Source organism: Halictus rubicundus, chromosome 12 (genome assembly GCF_050948215.1).
Source record: "Halictus rubicundus isolate RS-2024b chromosome 12, iyHalRubi1_principal, whole genome shotgun sequence".
NCBI lineage: Eukaryota > Metazoa > Arthropoda > Insecta > Hymenoptera > Halictidae > Halictus > Halictus rubicundus.
This window is the reverse complement of record NC_135160.1, coordinates 5878131-5898421: the sequence shown is the minus strand read 5'-3', so window position 1 is coordinate 5898421 and position 20291 is coordinate 5878131. Positions and strand designations below refer to the sequence as shown.

Genomic DNA, 20291 nt, shown 5'->3' with positions numbered 1-20291 from the left:
TCGTTAAAAGTCCTGTTAATAGGTTTCCGGCATAATTGCATACAGGAAAGGCGGCATCGGCGCAATAAATAATTGTATATAATTACAAACAAACAGACAAATAATTCAGAAGAAAATGTTCAAAGCATGGCAAACGCGATACACGTTAATCATCGGGAACAAAGAGACAAGTTTCGACGAGCACCGTGACGATTCAACGTGATCGCAGACAATTGAGTTGGATTTAGAGGGCAGGCCGTTGTGAATCATGCTTGTCCTCACCCCTCGCATAATCCCGAAAGAGTTGAGCAGAGCTCTGTGATCCGCAGCCGAGCCTAAAACCCGTGGATTATCGCTGCCCGCGACAAACTCTCTCCCGCTTGCCATGACAAATCGTTCTAAGCAGCATGACGGCGTAAATCAAAGATGGCTGCGGCCGGACAAGGGGCCCTTTCGAAGAGGGCTGCAACAGGCGAAAAGAGGAGGAGACCCCGAGGAGGGGGCGAAACGTACGATAGCTATACCGCGATTAAATCGTAGTCGATAAAGCCCGCGGGGCTGGCAGGCATTAATAATAATTAGCCATGGTGCGGCTCGGAATTAGCGGACGACGACGACGACGACGACCCCGCGGATAATAAACTCGCGAATGAGTCTGAAATCATCGCGGCTGGATAATAAACGGGAGAATAACCGGCGAAAACTGGACATTCGCGGCCGTATTAATTAGAGGAGATTGCTTAATACGAGGAAAGCGGCGGGAGTTTAATTAAGAGGGGTGTGCTCCGCGACTAGAATATTTTAGTTCCGAGTGTAATCGTTATTAGGGCATTCCGGACAGTAATTCGGAGTTTTCTGTGGAACGCAGAAGCAACCATTCATCGTCCGTATGTTATGGTATGCAGAAGATTATAGAGCGTCGTTCGAAAGACGCTTATGGTGATCATTAGATTCGTGTTAGACACATTGTATCGGCACGTGTTAGAATGATTTAAGAACACTAATGCATTATTTTCGGCTCAGAGTCGCGTTCTCACGCGATACTCGCGAAAACGATCGCGAAAATTTCGACGTCCGCGCTCGGAGCGCTCGTTTCGAGGGATCGCAATAAAACGCGCTTGTAGAGGGGAGGGGAAGGAACGCGAAATAATTATGCGGATCGTATAATCGTATGCGTCGGTGTTGTGTGGGTGGATTCGCTAAATTTCAATCTGTTCGGCCCCGCTGAATCGTCATGGTGTGACGGCCGCGTGACGTCACGACGCGTGTGGTCCCCCTTTCGGTTTATTAAGGCGCGCACCCTCTATGGGGCCTCGGGCGCCATGGGGCCCTCTACCTCCCCCCTCGCCCCCGTATAAAGAACGTTAAGAGGCTCGGTGAAACGGGATTAATATATTAATAAAATTACCGTGGCCGTGGTCGTGGCATTCCGGCACTCTCTTTCGCGTCGACGTAAATCATCGTTCGTTTCGTTGGAGTTCCGTTGACCCTCGCGGCGTTTAACCCTTACGTAATTAGCGGAACGCTCGATTGTTAACGGAACATGGTAAAAAAATAAGTAATAAATTCTGGCCCGGAACCTCGAAAAAATTGATTTTCCTTCTATTCTAACCCTTTGCGGACCGAAGCGTTTCTTCTCTTTTATTTGAAAACTTGCTAACGCACATCTAGCTTGCTAAACAATCTAGAAAAATGAATTGTAAGTGAAGAGGTCGGTGATTAATTCGATTTTCCCAAAGAAGTGAATTGTTACCGCAGTTTCGTATGCCCGGGGCCCGCAGGATTCAGGGGCGGCTCCGTCACCGATACACAAGACGAAGCATGGTTTTTCAGCGAGGATGCGATCGAGGATGAGTCAGCGTGATCCTTAACGATCCCGGGGTCCGGTTCCGTTTCACGTTTTTTCCCGGCGGGCTTAATCGATCGCGCAACACCCGTCACCGTTCTTGCCTGTTCGATGAGGGCTTCTTCGACAGTGGAAACGCTGTCCGAGCGTGTTGATCGTTACACGGAAATTTGCCGGAGATAACAACGGCCTTATTGCGGCTATCGTCCACGGACACACCTCGCGTATCGCTAACGAGGGCAACGAGTTCTTCTTACGCTCGCCTAATGCGCTTCGGCCGGGCGGCTGACGGAAACGTTCGCGGGGAATTAGTTTCGCGAGTATCTCGACTCGCGAGCCGGCTTGCCACATTGTTGCGACCAGGAGAGCCTCGGAATCGACTAATTACTCGTTCCTCCGCAATTAACCAGTCCGGAGAGTTGACTCTCGAGAGAGATTGCAACCGGTACGCATAAACCGAAGATTATAAGTTAGGGGGTCCATCGGCCGGAGATTGAGGAAGCACCGAGTCGATTCAACCGCGGCAACTTTAAGTTCTCGATTAACTTCTTGACCCCCGGGCTAATATACTTTCTGCAACCAAGTGGCAATTATGTGGCCTGTCCTGGCATCGCGTTACGATTTAATCGTTCCGCGCCGCGTTTCGTGGAACTCGCCCCGTGGATTTATTCCCTTTGGTGCGTGCTCGTATCGGTTTAGATCTTTCGGCCGCGCGGGCACCGAGTTGTGCGATCATTGTGTTCTGATCTTGGATTGTGGGTCTCTTCTGAGAAATAAAAATTGTCGGTTGCAAGGTACTGTGGAAGGTAGTGAGCGGATTTTATGTTCTCATGACAGAAATTTATCAAAAGAACAGCTGTTATATTCACAGTCGCCAGATTAAGATTTGCCTCCCCACTCTATCTTCCCCTTCCACGACGCTATGCCACGTGACTAATCCGGTACTGGCAAAGAGAGGGTAACTGGTATTCCCCTCGATTCGAGTCAATTCCCCTGATCTGGCGACTCTCGTTATACTAGATACAACAGAAAAGACAAGAAGTACCTCCAGAAATATTAGGGGGGCCCATAAGTAATCAATTTTGAAATCTGAAACAAACTTTGTAGTAAATTCAAGTTTTTATTTCTTAATATATTCTCCATCATGATCAAGGACAGTTTGCCATCATTCCGAAAATTTTCAATCCCCCTCTTAACTGAATATTTTATTTCTTAAATAATGCTCCAGAGATCTGAAAAGATGATAGTCAGAGGGAGCAATATCCGGTGAGTACGGGGGGTGCGGTCAAACTTCCCATTGCAATTCTTTGATTTTTTCCTGATTGTGGACTAATGATGCCCTCTTTTTCAATAGTTCTGAACACAGCCGTTGTAATTGCTGACAATACAACTCAGCAGTAACTGTTTCTCCAGTTTTCAACAACTCAAAGTGAATTATGCCAGAACAGTCCCACCAAATGCACAGTAACAACTTTCTAAGTGATAAGCTAGGTTTAGGGGTTGATATTGCGGTTTGATTTGCAGAAAGCCATTGCTTGGAACGCTTTATGTTATCATAAAGAATCCATTTTTTATCTCCGGTAACGATTCTGCTAAGAGATGGATCTCTACGAAATCTGGATAGCAATAAAGTGCAAATTGATCGACGAATATTCTTGTTGGTCTCAGATAATTGATGCGGTACCCATATTCCTTGCCTATATGCCTTTCCCATTTCGTGTAGGTGCCTTTGTACAGTTGACCATGTGGACCCAAAGGCTTCTCGATAATTCTTGTATACTTAATTTTGGATCAGCTTCCCCTAGAGACTTTAGGGTGTCATTATCAAATTCAACTGGTCGTCCACTTCGAGGCCTGTCAGAGAGATCATAATCACCAGCAAGCAAACCTTCCGAACCAACGTTGACACTCGTTGACCTTCAATACATCTCCATAAACATCGCAAATTTTCTTTGTTGTTACCGTTGCATTAAATCCCGCATGAAAATGAAAAATTATGCAATGACGAATATGACCCACGGTAGGTACGGACGCCGCCATTTTATTACAGGGTTGTAAAAAAAATGATACTTTTTAGAATATTTTGAACACAGGCTACTTTACCGAAAATTTCTCTTCAACGATCGGTACAGAACTGAAGGCAAAACGAATTCTTTGCAAATAAATGATTACTTATGGGTACCCCGAATATGTTCCGTAAACAAATAAATGAATACCGCGAAAATATATTTCTAAAAAATTGTAACAAAAGTCCACCTACAAGAGTCACAAAATATTCTACGAGAGCCTCGATTATATAATAATCAATTGTACAGCTGCAAGAATGATCCGCTATCCGACGGTTGAGAAAACAAGCAAACAGGAACCTCGACAAAATTCAGGGACCGCGAGACAATCTGTGGATCGCGCGAGGCGGGGCGTGGATCGGCCCATGGATCCGCGATCGTCGACAATAAAACGAGCCGGCGAAAACGAGGGGAATCACGGCGGATCGATTCGTCGGTAGATTTTCGAAGATAACGTGTAACCGTTGCGAAGGGGGAGGCGAAGATTGACCCGTGACCCGAGAGTTATGACGCGAGTCTGATTCCTGAAATGCTCGCGCGCACCCTGTAATCACGTTGGCGGGTCCGGGGCGCCCGCCCGGGCACGCCGCGCTGGATATCTATAATTTAAATCTCGCTCGGCCGTAAGTGGCAGGAAATCATTGTAATTAATACGGCGTACATCCGCGCGAGCCATCCTCGCGCGTTCACGTGACCGTGGCGCAGCGGAACGCGTCGACAACGTTCGAAGCGGATGCGAGCCGGGACACACGCGGATACGGAAGCTCACGGAGGTCGACTGGACCGCCATTTTGCGGGCCTCGTTCGTAGAGATTTGTTGAAATTGTTGGGAGGTAGCTCAATTGTTGCAGCTTCATGCAATGCAAATAATATTCACTTCGTAAAAAGATCCACAGTATAATCATTAACACGTTAACTGCCGCGTATCATTCCTAGAGATTCTTACAAAACCAGAGTAATTTAATTAATGAAAGCGAAACTAGAAATTTTAAATGTATTATAGGGGGTGGCGTTTTAACCCTTTTGAATTCTAACGATCTTAATAAAATTTGGTTTATCTGGATACGTCACAATAAAAATGAATGTCTAAACCCAGTCAAAAATCACTGTCAGTCATATGTGACTGGCGTGCCAGTTAACGTGTTAAAGAAGAGAAATGAATATGATAGCGTACAATTTTAGGTAGAGATTCGCGTCCTCCGGGTCACTAACGCATGGCAAAGAGAAGATTGTCTAATCCAGTAAGCGTTGGCCGGGTCGCCGGCGACCCGAGACATCGGTTTACCGGTCTAGATCGTAGCCGAGGCTTATCCTGTCGCGTTCAAGCCCGTTTGAACGCACAACGCGACCGTGAAAACCGGTCCAGCGAATCCTGATTAATGGGACCGCGATCATGCGTGCACCACACTTTTCCGCGTTGATATTTATGGCTTTAATGAACCGGGGACCCGTCGGATGCGTGGCAAACCCGTTTCCGGAACGAGCACAGTTATTGTTGCAATTCGTTGTCTCCTAGGTAGGTGTTCCGTTGATAGAGATTAGGATTATCGAATATATCAGGGTTCGAACGTATAGAGCCTATTCGACGAGCTATCTCTCAGGATGATGTCGCGGGGATTGCGCATAAATGTCCATCGTGTCTCACGAATTGTTAATTGTATGTTTAGTGTATGTTCCTCGTATTTTACAAGAGGATGCATTTATTAGAATATGTGTTGAACACAATTCTTCTACTAGACTGCGGGTTTCATGCATTTATGGGAATACTGAATAGGCGAAACACAAAGTAGAATTTAATATGAAATATGCTGTACAATTTGTTACGAGGTTATTAAAAGAAAAATCAATTTTCAGGTACAAACCCCTTTCTCGTAATCAACCCACAATTTTTATTTTGCATAAAAATCCGCAGTCGATTGTTTGCGCAGACCACCTCTCAGAAAGTAGTACAACATTGTGGACAGAAGAGGATACCGAAGAGTGGACTCTTCTCGAAGCATCACCGACGCACGACGATCTCCAACATCTCTAGATCCCAGCTGTCGAAGAGGTCCGAGAACGAACCGGAGAAACGTTTCAATCATCCCGGACGACCGTCACTCGCGGTCGCCGATCTTGATAAGCGGTCCCCCGATATTTTGCTCGGGACAAGAAATTGTTACTAGGTTGCCACGAGGTGACCACGTGGCCGAGCGCGCGGCTCGCGTCAACGCACGACAGCTCCCATGCATTATTCATGGGGAATTTGCAGCGCGCCGTCAATGCAGCCTGTCACTTCTTCGGCCGTATCAATTTCTGTCTCTCGGGCCCGTGACATTGTTAAACCTAAAGGGAAAAGATTTTCTGGGGGCCATCTGCATGATAAAGGCGCCCTCAAAAATCGCGATACACACATAACATATATATTAACAGATTCTAATAAAAAAAAATGTAATATCTCTTGTTTAATAATCGTAATGCTTTAAAACTAAGTACAGTGAATTCTCATTACGAGTCAGTGCCAACCTTACAGTTTGGAGTTAGTGGAACTACCCACACCACCGCGGTGAGAGTGGTGGTGGACATTTTCTCAGTCTTCTTGTCACTATCGCTTAGTAGTCACAGGCTTTTATGACTTGTAGACGGACATGACTCTTAGGTTTCCAGCGTGTCCTTTGTATTTCAAATGCGACGCTCGGCGACAACCTCAGATTTCGTCTAAGAGTCAGTCACCGGAACGGCGCGACTGACTCGTAACGAGAATTCACCGTACAATTGATATAGACACAGTAATTGGGTGCCTTGGCCTAGACGCTTGCAATTGAACGCAGCGACGAGCGTTTAAAAAAGCAAAACAGCAAAATGAAAAAATGGAGCCATATAAAGAGCCGTTCCCATAAAAAAGGTGCAGCATTACGGTTCGCTCTTTCATCATTTCACGAGCGTTCGGCGGTCGCTCCGCACAGCTTTTGCGCGCAGCATTGCGGCACAACGTTAGCATAAACCACGTGCGTGGCACTCACGCTTCCCGGCGGCAAGAACTTTATCGCAATAATGTTCTCGGTCTGAAGTCACGGCTCGGTGAGTGTTTATGCTCGAAAAAATCAGCCGGTTAACAGGTTAATGCAGGCTGAAGGCCAGGCTCTCGCGGATCGGCGTGTAAAGAAGCGCGCAACGCGCTGCACTCCGGCGCGGCGCGGCGCGGCGCGGCGAGGATTGCGTGCGCGCATTTTGCGGCGCGTCGTAAAATTAGTCAGCGCAAAGGAACGGCCATCGAATCCGCGTCGTTTCCTGCGAGCATAAAGCGCGCCGGTAATGCTTCTCTTAAACCGTGCCGGATGATGCCTCGCCCGGATACCGAGGATTTACCGAGAGTCTTTCTCGCGGCGAGTTTCCCGGCGTTTTTCGAGATACGAGCGTGCAGGGGCCGTGAGAGTAACTTCGGTCCTCTCTCGAACCCTGAAGATTCGAGCGCTGCAGACCCGAACGTTCAATCTCTCTTTCTCTCTCTGCATCCATCTTCGCTCCCTAGATCCACCTAGCTCTCCCCAAACCCTCTTCCTTCTCCTAGACAACTCTACTCCCCAGGCCCTTCCCTGTTTAGACAAAGTGGGACAAAGATACCCGCGAGTCTCTCTGGACCATCTTCTCTCAGACAAGAACAAGCGATGCCCGAGTTGGTGAACAATACTCGGCGGCTCGCGTGCGTTACGCTGGCCCCCCGGTAAAACTCGTTCTTCTTTCCCCGGTGTGGTGCGGCGTCGATCTCGAACCGGGGCACCACGAAATTCCGGTGGAATGGCTGCCGTAGCCGACCCCCCCCCCCCCCCCCCGGTTTCACCGTTTAATCGTTTAATAGGCGCGCGAACGTGAGCCGCATTTCGATGTCGAAATTAGTCGCGGAATTACTGTAATGGAGGCCGGGCTGTCCCGAGGTAGGAAACCCTTAAACCTCGCGCCGCTGCCCGATGAAGCTATACGCAGCGTTTGCGATTTACTCGGCCGCGAAACGAATAGAGAACGAGCAAAACGCACGCGCGCGAGCCGAGAGTGCCCCGACGACTATACATAGCCCCGGCTTAGGTGATGTATAATCGAGCGACGTACAGGTCTGGCGCGCGGGTAATTCATTAAGGGGAGAGACGGCTCTTTGACAAACTAGCCTGGTAAACAAATTAGCCGGGTCGCGGGGCTAGAGTCCACGGTAAATCATGCTTCGACGGTACGAGGCCGGCCTCATCGCTGAAGCGAGCCGAAGCGAGCCCGGAGCCGACTGTTCGAGCGGCTCGCGTGAGAGCGTTGCCTCGGGGCCGCATTCTCGAAAATGCGTTTCGCCATGGGAGCCCGCGGAGTTCCCATAACGAACCTTCTGGGGGTTTCGAGGTCTGGACCGGCGCGGATCGACGATCGTCCGGGAATTACATGCAAAGAGTGTCGGAGGGCCCCGGTTGCGAAATGCGCTCACACGGAGCCTTAAACGATACGGGCCAGTCGTTTCTCAGCTACCCGGGCCACTTAAGAAGTATCTAACGAGATACCGCGACCGTCACAACCCCGGACACCGGGTACGAGAAATACCGACGCGACGCCCCCTTAACGCGCTCCGCAACGGCAATAAATATGCCGCCTGACAATTTGCCATTTTATAGATGAGCCCCGGCCAGTGCCCCCTCCTCCGGTAATTAGGCTTCACTCGGCGAGGGAGCACCTGGACACTCTGGTGACGCTTAAGTGGAAGAGATAGCAACGGTAGGGGGCAACGGTTCATTCAGTTCCTACTTTCGCGCGTTTGATCGAGCAAACCTCAATGAATCGATGTAGTTAAGTACTGAAAGCTACCCAGATGGTAAACCGCAACTCTTAACAAATTTTTTCCGTTTCTCATACTGAGTACCGGCGAAAATAATGAAATTCTGAAGCTGGTTAACGCAAACTTGTATCGCTAAAGCAAGGATTAATTAATCATTTAAATTTAAATCCAATCCCATTAATGCGCCTTGTTGCCGCATTCAGAAACAAAAATTGCAGCATGTGAATTCAAGTCAGCGGCAATCAGGAACAGAATTTAAAATTACGTGAATTCACGTCAGCGGTTAACCCCTTCCCGTGCTATTTACCTCGACGAAATCCGGGCCCAAGGGGTAGGGGTCAACGCGCGGTAATCAGACCAGAGTGAGGCTCGAGAACAGTCACAATACGAGCCGAAATGTAAATAGCTGTGATATCTGTGACTCGTGATGTTTACGTTTGGCAGATTTTCACTCCACGAGTCCTACTCGTGATGTTTACGTTTGTACCAAAATCTTCATCACGAGCCAGACACGTTGAAATACGGGAAGGGGTTAATAATTTCATTGGTGATGGACTATTTCGTCTGGAGCTGACGAAACTTCGTTGATCCCCAAATCCGTTCAAAACCTCCAAACTTGAGTGTGATCCTTAAGTGGAGTTTAAGATTGAATTTTAATTTACTAATTTTACAAATTGCAGCCACGCAAAATCCAACGTCCTCAAACAAGTTGAATCACCTCCAACGGTCTGTCCCCTCGTCAGATTTATGAAACTACAACAAAGCATTGCAGAGGTGAACAAGAAGGTATCGCAAGCATTGTGCAAAATAAGAAAAGGCGGCGAATACAATACTTGATATGTCCGTGCTCGCGGATCTTAACGGACGGTGGTTCGCAAAAGCGGAAGGGTTTCGTTTACAGCGGCGGGCAGTAGGGGTCACGTTTTACGTCGATGGGGGCACAGTGCGAACGTTTGAAATTTTCGCGGGTTTCTTCGGGGGATAGAATGTCTCGCGGTGGCCACCGATCGCGAGGAATACCCCGCCTCGGCTCTGTTCAGCGACCCGGCCACCACAATGAACATGTATCAAATTTATGGTGTACGGTTGTGGTACCGTGCGGTTCCGCCCACTCACACTCACGTGCACGGCCGTGATTTATGTCGCTCGTAAAGCAGCCTCTCCGGGCACCGGACCCCGCAGAAAAATTGTTTCGTATTTCCACGACGCGAAATGCACCTCGCGGTGCACCGCACACGCACGAGATAACCGCGTCCCCGTTCGCCCGATCATGCGACGACCTAATTTTTCGCCGTTGTCTGCTCGTTGACCCCCCCTTCAAAAAAAAAGTGGCGACCTTCGTGAATTTTCTTAGGTACGTACAGCAACAAATGGCAATCTGAAAGACTGTACATTCCAATTGTTCTCAGAAAAATTTGCATGGAAGATCGTCGATTTTTAAAAGGAACGCGTCTGGAATCCCTTGGTACACTTTCGAAGCCATAATTTGTGTTCTAAAGAAAGTCTGGTCGAGCGCTATATCTCGGCACGACCGTACGCTTTCTTAATTATTAACGATTGTTGATGTAGAGTATGGTATCTTCATATCCTCTATCCCGGCTGATGATTGATTATCCTCGAACCGGTTGATGCGCAGCAATGATTCTCTACTAGTCGGCTAGTTGAATTGTTCCAGTGTATGAGTTATTACTGGCGACCATGGAAGTCAAACTGCAGTCCTTTCAGTGTACTTCAAAGGGATGGAGATCAATGATTGCTTAAGGAGATCCGAGCTAAAGTTAGTCTGGAAGATTAAGAAAGGAGCGACCGAAATGGCTTGACAGGGTACTTATAATCAAAAGAGCGAAAGAAACTCGGGCCAATCGAAGAAAGACTGATCGAGGTGCTCGAGCAACCATTTGTAAGACTAGCTTAGGCTTTCAAGATCAGCAGACGAGATTTTTTAAGTCTATACCGACTATTTTTATACTAGAAACGTACCTCTAAAGACTGGAGCTAGATTAAAGGGGCTGGCTTTTAATTTATATCTTAATAATAATTGGTTTTTAATTGTTCGGTTCTGAAACTAGTACCGGCATATTCGCCCCTTTTTCCTGATTGAAAAGAGTACCAACATGACATCGTTCCGAGTACATTTACTTCTTTAATCCAGGATAAAGTAAATCCTCGAGATTCACATATTGGTTCGAGTAATAGAGGTTCTACCGTAAATATTATCCAAAGGGTATCGTGTTTGGGCTCGTTTTAAACAGAAAAGTGTCACGAACGCACTCCTAACAATTGGAAAATAATTAAAAACAAAAAGTTTCTGCAATAAATTTTTACTCTGTCGCATACATCAATATATTTACACAGCGTCTGTAGATTGTTCGATTGTAATATCTGCTTGAATAACAGTTCCGATAGTTTAAGCAATTTCGAAATAAGAAATCTGAAACAATTTGATCTGCGCCGATAGATCTGGTGTTAATTTCCGGCAAACACGGCGGGAACAATGGTCTGAAGGATCCCGTGGTGGTTTCGGTGGCAGGATCGCGCGAGGCCGCGAAATGGATCACGGAGGCTGCGATCGAATGGATCGCGGTTGGCCACGAGCGGCAACGAGGCCAGGTGTAGGCCGAAATTGCGTAGCAGCCGCTGCTGCTATCTCGGATCTCGCAATTACTTTTCAGGCACGAAGCCAATCCGACCCGTTCTCTCCCGAAAATATGCGATACGGGGATAGAGTTTTTCGGCCCTCTGCGCGCACCGTGGATCTCTCCTCGATCCCTCGCTGAATGAACCCGGGCCCGGTATCTGCTCGCTCGTATCGCGGCTCTTAACAACGGGAGGACAGAAGTAATTTAACTCCTGGCGAGCCTGGCGGAATTATTGGATTTTTATTCGAGCTATCTGAAATTAACTCGGCGCAGCTAACCTTTCGCGAATAATGGCGGTCGGAATGTTCGAATCTAAAAACCACGATTCGACAACAGCTTCTGCAAACATCGTTCTATCCGACGATTTGAAAATTAATAAATTGATAAAATTAAAGATTAATAGAATTAAGGTAAAATTGAGATGTTAAGATTTATGATGCTGGTAGTACTCTTCCTACCTTAGCTGATATGTTTATAAATCTAAAGAAATTGTTGAGGATATAGTCAAGCGAATGAGGCACAGTGTGACTGGAAAATGGATGCGGGAAAGGTGCTGGTAGATCAAAATACGTGTGTAACGGAGGATTAAATACATTAACAAAATAGTGGTTGAGTACAAAGGAACGGTGTGCCGAGACGTCGTCGCGAATACACTTAAGATACGCGAAGCCCGCGAATACAGACATAATAAGACGGCGATCAGTCGATCGTAAGAACAGACGAGTGAAATACAGTGATCAGTCGATCATAGAATTTGCCAAAGGACCCCGCGCCGGGGTTGTCGCGGATTATTTATACCGTGGGGGGCCACCGAGAGCGGAAGGAATAAGGAGTGGGGTTTTTGAAAATGACAAAGGATTTGACAGTGTCGAGCGTTAGTTAGCGCACGAGGGCAATGCCCTAACGGCCGCTGCTGCACAGGAGACAAGGACGGTGGGTAACGGATTTGATATTTTGGAATATGGGAAACGATGGCCCACGCGACAAATAATCCGTCAGACGTAAACATAAGGTTTAGAGCTCGATTAGCTGGCTATTGTCACCCGAGCACCGTCATGGTCTCTGTATTGCCGAAATGGTTTTTGCGTTGCCGGAGTTACCGGTAACGCCTGCAACGATTTCGAACAAAATAATTCCGTCTCCTATTTGTGCCAGACGCGGCACTGAAAGTGTTGATAAAGATTGTGTCATATTGCAAGGCAATTTGAAAAATCATAACATCCAACGGTACACCAAATGCGCGTCAATAAAAATCGTATCAGCCCCGATCAGCTCAACACACAATCTCAACGTCGACAAAGAGATCCTGTGAAGGAGATCGAACGCACTTTTCCGCGATTCTATTGGAGCAGCACCTGCATGTGTACGCGGCCAACTTGTCACCAGATAATAAGCGAGCGTGGGCCCAAAGAAATGCGTCAACGTCAACGTCAAGGTGCACGGTGTTCGCCGGTTGACCGCAAACCCGATATTAGCGGGCAATGGGAGCACCGATTAAAATTTATGTTCGACGACTGTGCGCGCGGAGGGGGCCGGTTAGAGCAAAAGGATACTACCTGGCCGGTATAGTGAGAGCGCTACAGTGGTCTCCCTATAGCAGAGAGAGGTTTGTTGGCTTTACGTGATCGTCGGATTGCGCTCGGCGCACGCTCCGAGGCGGCTTTCCCCGTAATCTTCTGCTCGCAGACGACTGCGAGCGGATCCCGAGAGGTGTCCAATTATGCAATAGATCACGCAGGGGCGTTCTTCGCTTGCAAATCGCTCCGTGGCACACACCGGTCGACGATCGACTACGCTTCTTTCTTTCTTTCTTCCTTTTTTTTCTCTCCCTCTCTTTCTTTTCTTCTCGTTTGTTCCCCTTGTGCCTCCCCCCCCCCCGAGTCCCTGCCGTGGAATTCGCGAAATAAATCCTTCTTGCGCCAGTGACCTTGGCTCGCGAGCCCCTCGTAAATTTCATCGGGAGGCAACGCGCCGATGCCGAGGCGCGCGAGCGTAAATTAATCGATCGCAGATAACTCCGGACAGGCCGGTTGCTCTACATTCAGAAATTTTCGACGCGCCGCTAATTTATCAATCCTGAACGTCCGCTCCGAGAGAGCCCCTTTGTGCCCGGCCGGGTACACTAACCTGCAGAAGTACGGTACCGTCTCGATCGATGCGAAAAATTTGATAGCAATGCGTCAATCGCATCGGGCACCCTTCGGTCCTCGATGTCTACGGGTTCCACGAATATGTTAATAATTACCATACACCAGGAGGGCTTTACACGACCGACTTGCCTTAGGGCGTTGACAGAAACTATGACCGATTATAAAATGTTCCAATAGTTTGTCAGGTTGCTTAATCGCTTATTACAATACTGGAGAACAGTGTACCGTAATTGTTCCTTTTATGAAAACACAATGTCCAAGTAAAGAAGCTTGAACCGAAGTCCGGAGTGCTTAAAAAGATTCAACGAGATTCCGCGAGAAATGTCCGATAAAGAATCCTCGAGAGAATAGCGAGAGCGCGGCGAGGAAGAGAATTCGGTGCGCGGACTTTTTGAATGCACTGTGCAGCGCGCTCGGTCTGCGGTGCATCGTCGATGCAACGGTGCAGCCGCGGCGAGCGCAAAAAAGGACCGCGGGGAGGGTAACCGTAATCCATACTTCACGTGCGCGCACGATATTTCTCCGTCAGGATACAAGTAACACGGTTCCTTTGATCGCAACACAAATACCTACCACGGGTGTAGTTATTACGATACAAATCGAGCGTTGTTATACAAACGAGCCACGGCCGATTTATTTATCATGCTTTTGCGAGTTCTCCCTCTCTCTCTCTCTCTCTCTCTCTCTCTCTCTCTCGCTCTCTCTCTTGGCCACCGACAGCAGATCCTTGTTCCGAGAGAACGTCGAAAATGGACGCACGTCAAATTACGAGTTTAATGGCCGGACCCGGTTATCGTTCGCTTGGTGGGTGGCAGGAACAGATAGAGAGGGTAAGAGAGAAAGGGAGAGAGGGTCCTGCGAGCACTGCAGAACTCACGGAGCCTGGGCCACGCGTGATTCAGTCCGTCCGCGTTGCAGGATCGTCTGTGTGCGATCGCTAATCACCCCGGTCGTGGGCCAGTCTCGTTACAGAAACACTGATCACGGGGACCGATCCGCGATACTTAAACCTTAACCTTTTACATGCCTGCGCTACCCAATGGGAACGGGACTTTCTACTGTTTCTTATTCGTTTTTTCTTCGGACGCTTTTATTCGCGATCTTTATTTGGAAGCGGTTTTACGGCACCGACTCGGCTCTCTGTATGGAAGAGGATTTTTTAAAATGTTAACACCAACGTGTAAACTCCTCCAGCAAAGTCTCGCACCACAGTCATAAATTTTGTTCGCAAAAGAAAAATGATAAACGATAAAGCAGTACGAAGTTTTAAGACAGTATTTTACTCCAGAGCGTGGGATTTCAAGATTGCAATATTTTTTACTGTAAAACTGGAGAACCTAGTCTTGTGGGACTTCAGTGTACACACTTACTACAGTCTCGACTACGTTCACAAATTATTTCACGAAGCGGGATCGCTCGGGTCTAGGTCGGGTCGCACGCATTTGTCCTCGATCGTAGATAAACTGTAGCGGAGATTCGAAGACGAGTCTCATTGAGCGAGGACCGTCCCAACGAGGCGAGGCAAGGCGAGGCAGGGCGAGGCAGCGCGAGGTTCAATTATAGCGGATAAGGCGCACAGATTATGGCGTACACGGCCGCGGCACCCGTGTACCCGTTTGCGGGCCGCGCGACCCGACATGAGAAATTGTTTCATCGGTCATTGTTTATGTAGCCAATTATTGTGCCATTCGTTCGCCGAGGGTGGCGTATCACTTACAACAAATCAATTTGAAGCACACCTTACACCCCGGGCTTCCCATCTCCTTAAACATCGTGTCCCGCTGCGCGGACAATGTTTTGTCTCGCCCGGCGTACGGCGACCCGCGGCGACCCGCCGCGTACCGGACCCGGTATACCCGCTCTGCGATTCCCTTTTCCGCGACGGTTCGTGACCTCGCACGCTTTGTCGCTTTGCCACGCGCCATACAACCGTCTACCCGACCTCGACCCGCCATTGTTCGCGTCCGGTTCGGATTCGAATCTTTGGATTTCTGTACTAGGACGATACTTAAAAATGAATTTTTGTGTCGACATATTCGTTGCAGATTCTCGGACATTTTCATACGTCGTCTGATAGATCTCTCCGACTATACACCGTGCGCTGTTCGCGTCTTCATGATTCTCTGAAGCGCGCCGAGCATGATTCCCGAGGATTAACGAGGAGGAAGACTGGTCGGAATCGAGAGAGATGTAGACGTCGCTATTCATTAGGACAAGAGGTAATCGAGCGTAGCGCACATCCGAAAGCAATTAAACGTACTGGAGGGACGTTTCCCATCGGAGTTTTCGGGCCGAGACTAGCGCGATTACTATAGGAGAGGAGAGGCGAGATATGGCGGGTTTCTGGCTGACGAACCGTTCGCCGGCAATTAAATTTCATTAGCCGGGGAACATTCCACGGTCCAATCAACGCCACGCCGGAATAATCACCGCGGGCCAGATAGAGAGGACCGTGAAAGAACCAGACGCTCTACACCGGCGTCGATCGTAAAGCACCTCTTATCCGTTGCACGGATGTACGTACTTGCATCGCTGTGTTTCGTCGCCAGCGACAATACTAACCGGCGAACGGTGGAACCGTTGAGCAACGCCAACGGCCATTAACCAACAGCTGTTCGGCTCTGGTGATCGTACAATGCCTGTTCTGCATTCGTTTCGACGCTTTCTGTCCCGCGAGAGCTGGCTGAAAGAGCCTCGAGGAGTTTGCACGGACGATGCTTTCTAGAGAGAGAGCAGCCTAACGTTCGTTGACGTGCGAGATATAATTGAGTTCGACTACTCGAGAATAATCGGCGAGGCTGGACGAGGCTTGCTCGCGGAGGAACGAGGAAATGAAAGCAGCTCTCAGAGGTTGCACCTGTTGGACCTGTCATGAATTTTGTGGGTCGAGATTAGAACTGGAACGGTTAAGCGAAGAGAAGAAAGGTAGATAGGGACTGGTTCGGAGGTTCTGTTACGAGGAATCGGGAGATCGAGATAGAGGACGTTTCTGATGGTAGAAACCTAAATAAACTTGTCAGGGACTATGTAAACTGGGATTGAGTTTACTGCTTGAGAAAGATTTGGTACACTACGGTATACCGAAGCTCATCCGCTCATCCGCTTGCATTCCGATGCACCAATCAACCGTCAGCCCGAACGAATACAACAACCATAACCGTGGACGTGGACAGCACCGTTCAGCAATCGGTCAAGCCCAGATTAGAAGTCTGCCAGCTGTTTGACGCTACCATAATCGGCTGACGATTATAACGAGCGAGGCGCGATCGGACGTCATCGGCTAACTTTCTGGAAGCCTAAGGCGTCTTCGGGGAAACATCGGGGAGTTTCTGTTGCTTTGTACCAGGATGTCGCCAGGCGAGCTCCGGCCGCAATTAACAGGACCGTTAATAGGAATTTAGTATCTCCGTTTAAGGAGACGTTGGTTCTTTCCTTCCCCTCCCCCTCCCCCCTCGGTCCACGTCTGGTTCCGAGGTGACGTTATAGTTCTCGGGGGCCCCGACCATGCCGCGTGTACCTGACGGCTGCGTTTCCACCGCGCGGTTCGCGCCACGCGGCGTTAAAGCCTGTATTTAAATGGTGTCTCCCTCGGCGGAGATAACGCTTAATGGCCTTAATGATCCCGCGTGCGCAAGGACACGCTGTGACTTTCCTTCTTTACGAGGAGACCGGATCCTCAACAGGGAGTTTCAGCATTCAGCGACACCGTTTCCTCGAAAAACAACTCGGCTCTTCCGACCAGGATGTTTTTCGGCGATAATTTTAATCCTGGTCGGTAATTAATACACCGGGGAACCGTGCGGATGCTGTTCTTATCGATCCCTCGTGCGACTTTGCTTCCTGCGAATTTTTCAAGACTATGTTCGCCGGGGATGCGCGGAAACCAGGATTTAATAACTTTGCGATTTTTTTGCCGCGAAACTGGAAATCATTTCGGTATGGAACTTTAGTGAACACGCTTAACGAAGCCTCGAATATGTTCATAAATTTTTAGACAGAGGAAAAATTAATATCACGTTTGCTAGAAACGATCGAGCACTGCAATGTTCTGACCGAGTGTTTTACTCTAAAGTGTGGGATTTCGACTTGTAGATTTATTTACAAGAAAACTGGCAAACATTCCGTCATGGGATCTCAGTGTACACGTTTAGTGAAGTCTCCATTATGTTCACGAATTTGTTCACAAAGGAGAAATTAATATTACATTTGTTATAAACGATCATGCAGTGCGAAGTTCTACGTCTTGTTCACTACAGTGTGAAATTTCAACTTTGCAATTTTTTTGCCACAAAACGAGAACACCTCTTGGTACGGGAGTTAGTATACACGCTCAGCATAGTCTCGACTATACTGGCGAATTTTTTCACAAACGAAAAAGACTGCAAAGATATGTTTCAATGCCCAAACGAGTCGGATCGTTTCCCTAAGGATCCAAAGATCTAAGGATCCAGGTAGATCCGATGGGCTGGAATATTAAGAGCAGCCCGATTCCCGTTGTTGGTCGATGACTGTTTATTACGTGCACGGCCGCGGGCACCGACAATAAAATAATTAACGAGGATCACGCTGAGAGGTTCCGCGAATCGATCACGGAACAACAGGCTCGAGGGTGACCCGGGTTTTTCGCCGTTCACGCGGCGGGGTTCGCCACGACTAATTAGCATGATAATTAAGCGGCGCCCGAGCCTTCTTCGATGCTCGACAGAGTTTCTCGCTCGGCTCCGCCGCTGAGGTCAGCTCTCTGCGCGTTGCCTTCTTCGGAGTGTACGAGCACACCGGGATAAAAATAATCGAGGATGACCCCGTGGGCTCTGTCAGACACTCTGAACCCTGACGGGATTATATTTTTATTGCAACGTTTTTGGAATTCATTCACTTTTCTAATTGGAAGTTCTGAAGTGTTCGGGTCTGAAGAACGACATTTGGGGTGTTTTTTTAAAAGGAAATTAGGGAACCCGCTGGTGTGGGATTTTAGTGTAAATTTTGAACAAAGTCTTGACAATGTTCACAAATCTCTATACATTGATACGATCAAAATTGAGTTCGCTAGGAACGATCAAGCAAATCGACGACAAGGCGAAGAAGTGCTCGAACGGCAATCGGGAATCGCAGCGAATAAGAAATAATTGCTTGAAAACAGCGGGGCAAGAGCATAAAATGCGGCGAAAACTGCGCCCAGGGCGACGTAAACAAATGAAGAAAAATAACGCGATCGGAAATTACGTACAAACGACAGGCAAAAGCTTTTAAGATCTCGCGGGACCGGCGAAATTACAGGCCAATTCCCGGAGGAGTGAAGAAATCGAGCGGGGAAAAAGGACCGCCGAAATCGGCGAAAACAATCTTGGATCGCGGCGCGGAATAAAAATGCAGTTTACAACATTGAATTCCCATCTCTCGGCGCCCGCGATCTGATAGGGGGAAGGAATTCTGCGGACACATTTCGGCGCGCGAATAAAGAAAAAACGGGGCCGGGTAACGGGTAGAACGCGTTCGCCGCGCAGAGAACACCCAATATTTTTAATTAACATGCTTCGTTAAGGGAGACATTGTACCCTTAATCGCGGCGATAGGAGGCCGACACTTAATTCCGGCGGTGGCGGCGCGGCGTTCCGCAATTCGGAATTAATGTACCAATTAATGACTTCATCGTGTAGGGGAACCGGACACCGGAAATTATGACGTTGTTCCCCGGTTTTCTGCAGCGCGGCACAGTCACACGGTGCATCCACCGGTGCAGCCGCGGCGCAGCGTTGGAAGCGGCCGCTCGGACGTTTATGGACAAAGAGGCACAATCGAGGCTGTCCACGGTTAGGCTCCGGGTTCCCCGATGAAAATAAATTAATCGTTTAATATACGGCCACCAGCGAGCCGGTGCGGCCGCAAGCCTACGATTCACTTTCACGGAATCGGTTATCCGCGATAATATCGTCCCGAGCGTATCGTCGAACTTTCCGCCCGCTGAAAGCCGCCGGATAAATGCCAAATGCCGCGAATTCCACGTTTCAGGTAACCGCGGAACCGCCGCGTCCAACCTCGGCTTTGAAACTCACGAGCGCACGGCGCCTTATGCAAATTAAAATCTTTCGAGTTCCCTGCTCAACCATCCGCGTCGATCGGCAATCGGTTTTTCGCGGAACGTTCTACTGGGTCGCGGGAAACGCGAAAAATTCATTAACCGTACCGCTACGTTCGCGTTTTAACGTTACCGCGTAGAATCTACGCTGTGATCGTGCACAATTATTTCAGATCACTTTTTGTATTAAAGAGCACGCGTTCCTTATATTTTCTTTATACTTTTGGATCAGCATTCAGTGTTGTAAGTGTAGAATATACTGAGTGGGCGTGGCTTACTGGCACCAGGACATTGCCCATTTATACTAATATTTTTCTTATTTCTAATTTTCTCATTAAAAAGGTTAACTTCGTTAGGATAAGGCTAACTGCAGTTATTAATGAACCAGTGAATGATCCAGTTAACAAAGTGTTGCCTTTGGAATTACAGTAGGTTGCCCCTGGGAAGCTGCGTTTCGATGGAAAATAACGTCCAAGGGAAAGATAAAAATCTGCCTGGATGTTTCTGCATAGCATAGGCGTGGCCTGATCCGACTGGGCGTGGCCCCGCTGCCCTTGATCTCAACAGAGCCAGGGCGTTGCCCCACGGGGCAGTCCATGCTCATAGATCCATTAGAGTAATCGCGAGGAACCTCGGCAATTTGCGGGTTCGCGATCTCGCTGCGGAGCGGAACAAAAAGGAATTAATTCGAGGCTTTAAAATCGCATGAACCGTCCCTTTCCCACGCCTGTTGTTGCGGAGCATGA

The 20291-nt window shown here is 48.4% G+C and overlaps 1 protein-coding gene across 1 annotated transcript in view; it reads right to left on the bottom strand.

Annotated features, from left to right (window-relative positions):
• LOC143359505 (uncharacterized) overlaps nucleotides 1-20291 on the bottom strand; it is an 81572-nt gene that overhangs the window by 23964 nt on the left and 37317 nt on the right. The gene's annotated exons all lie outside the window — the stretch shown is intronic.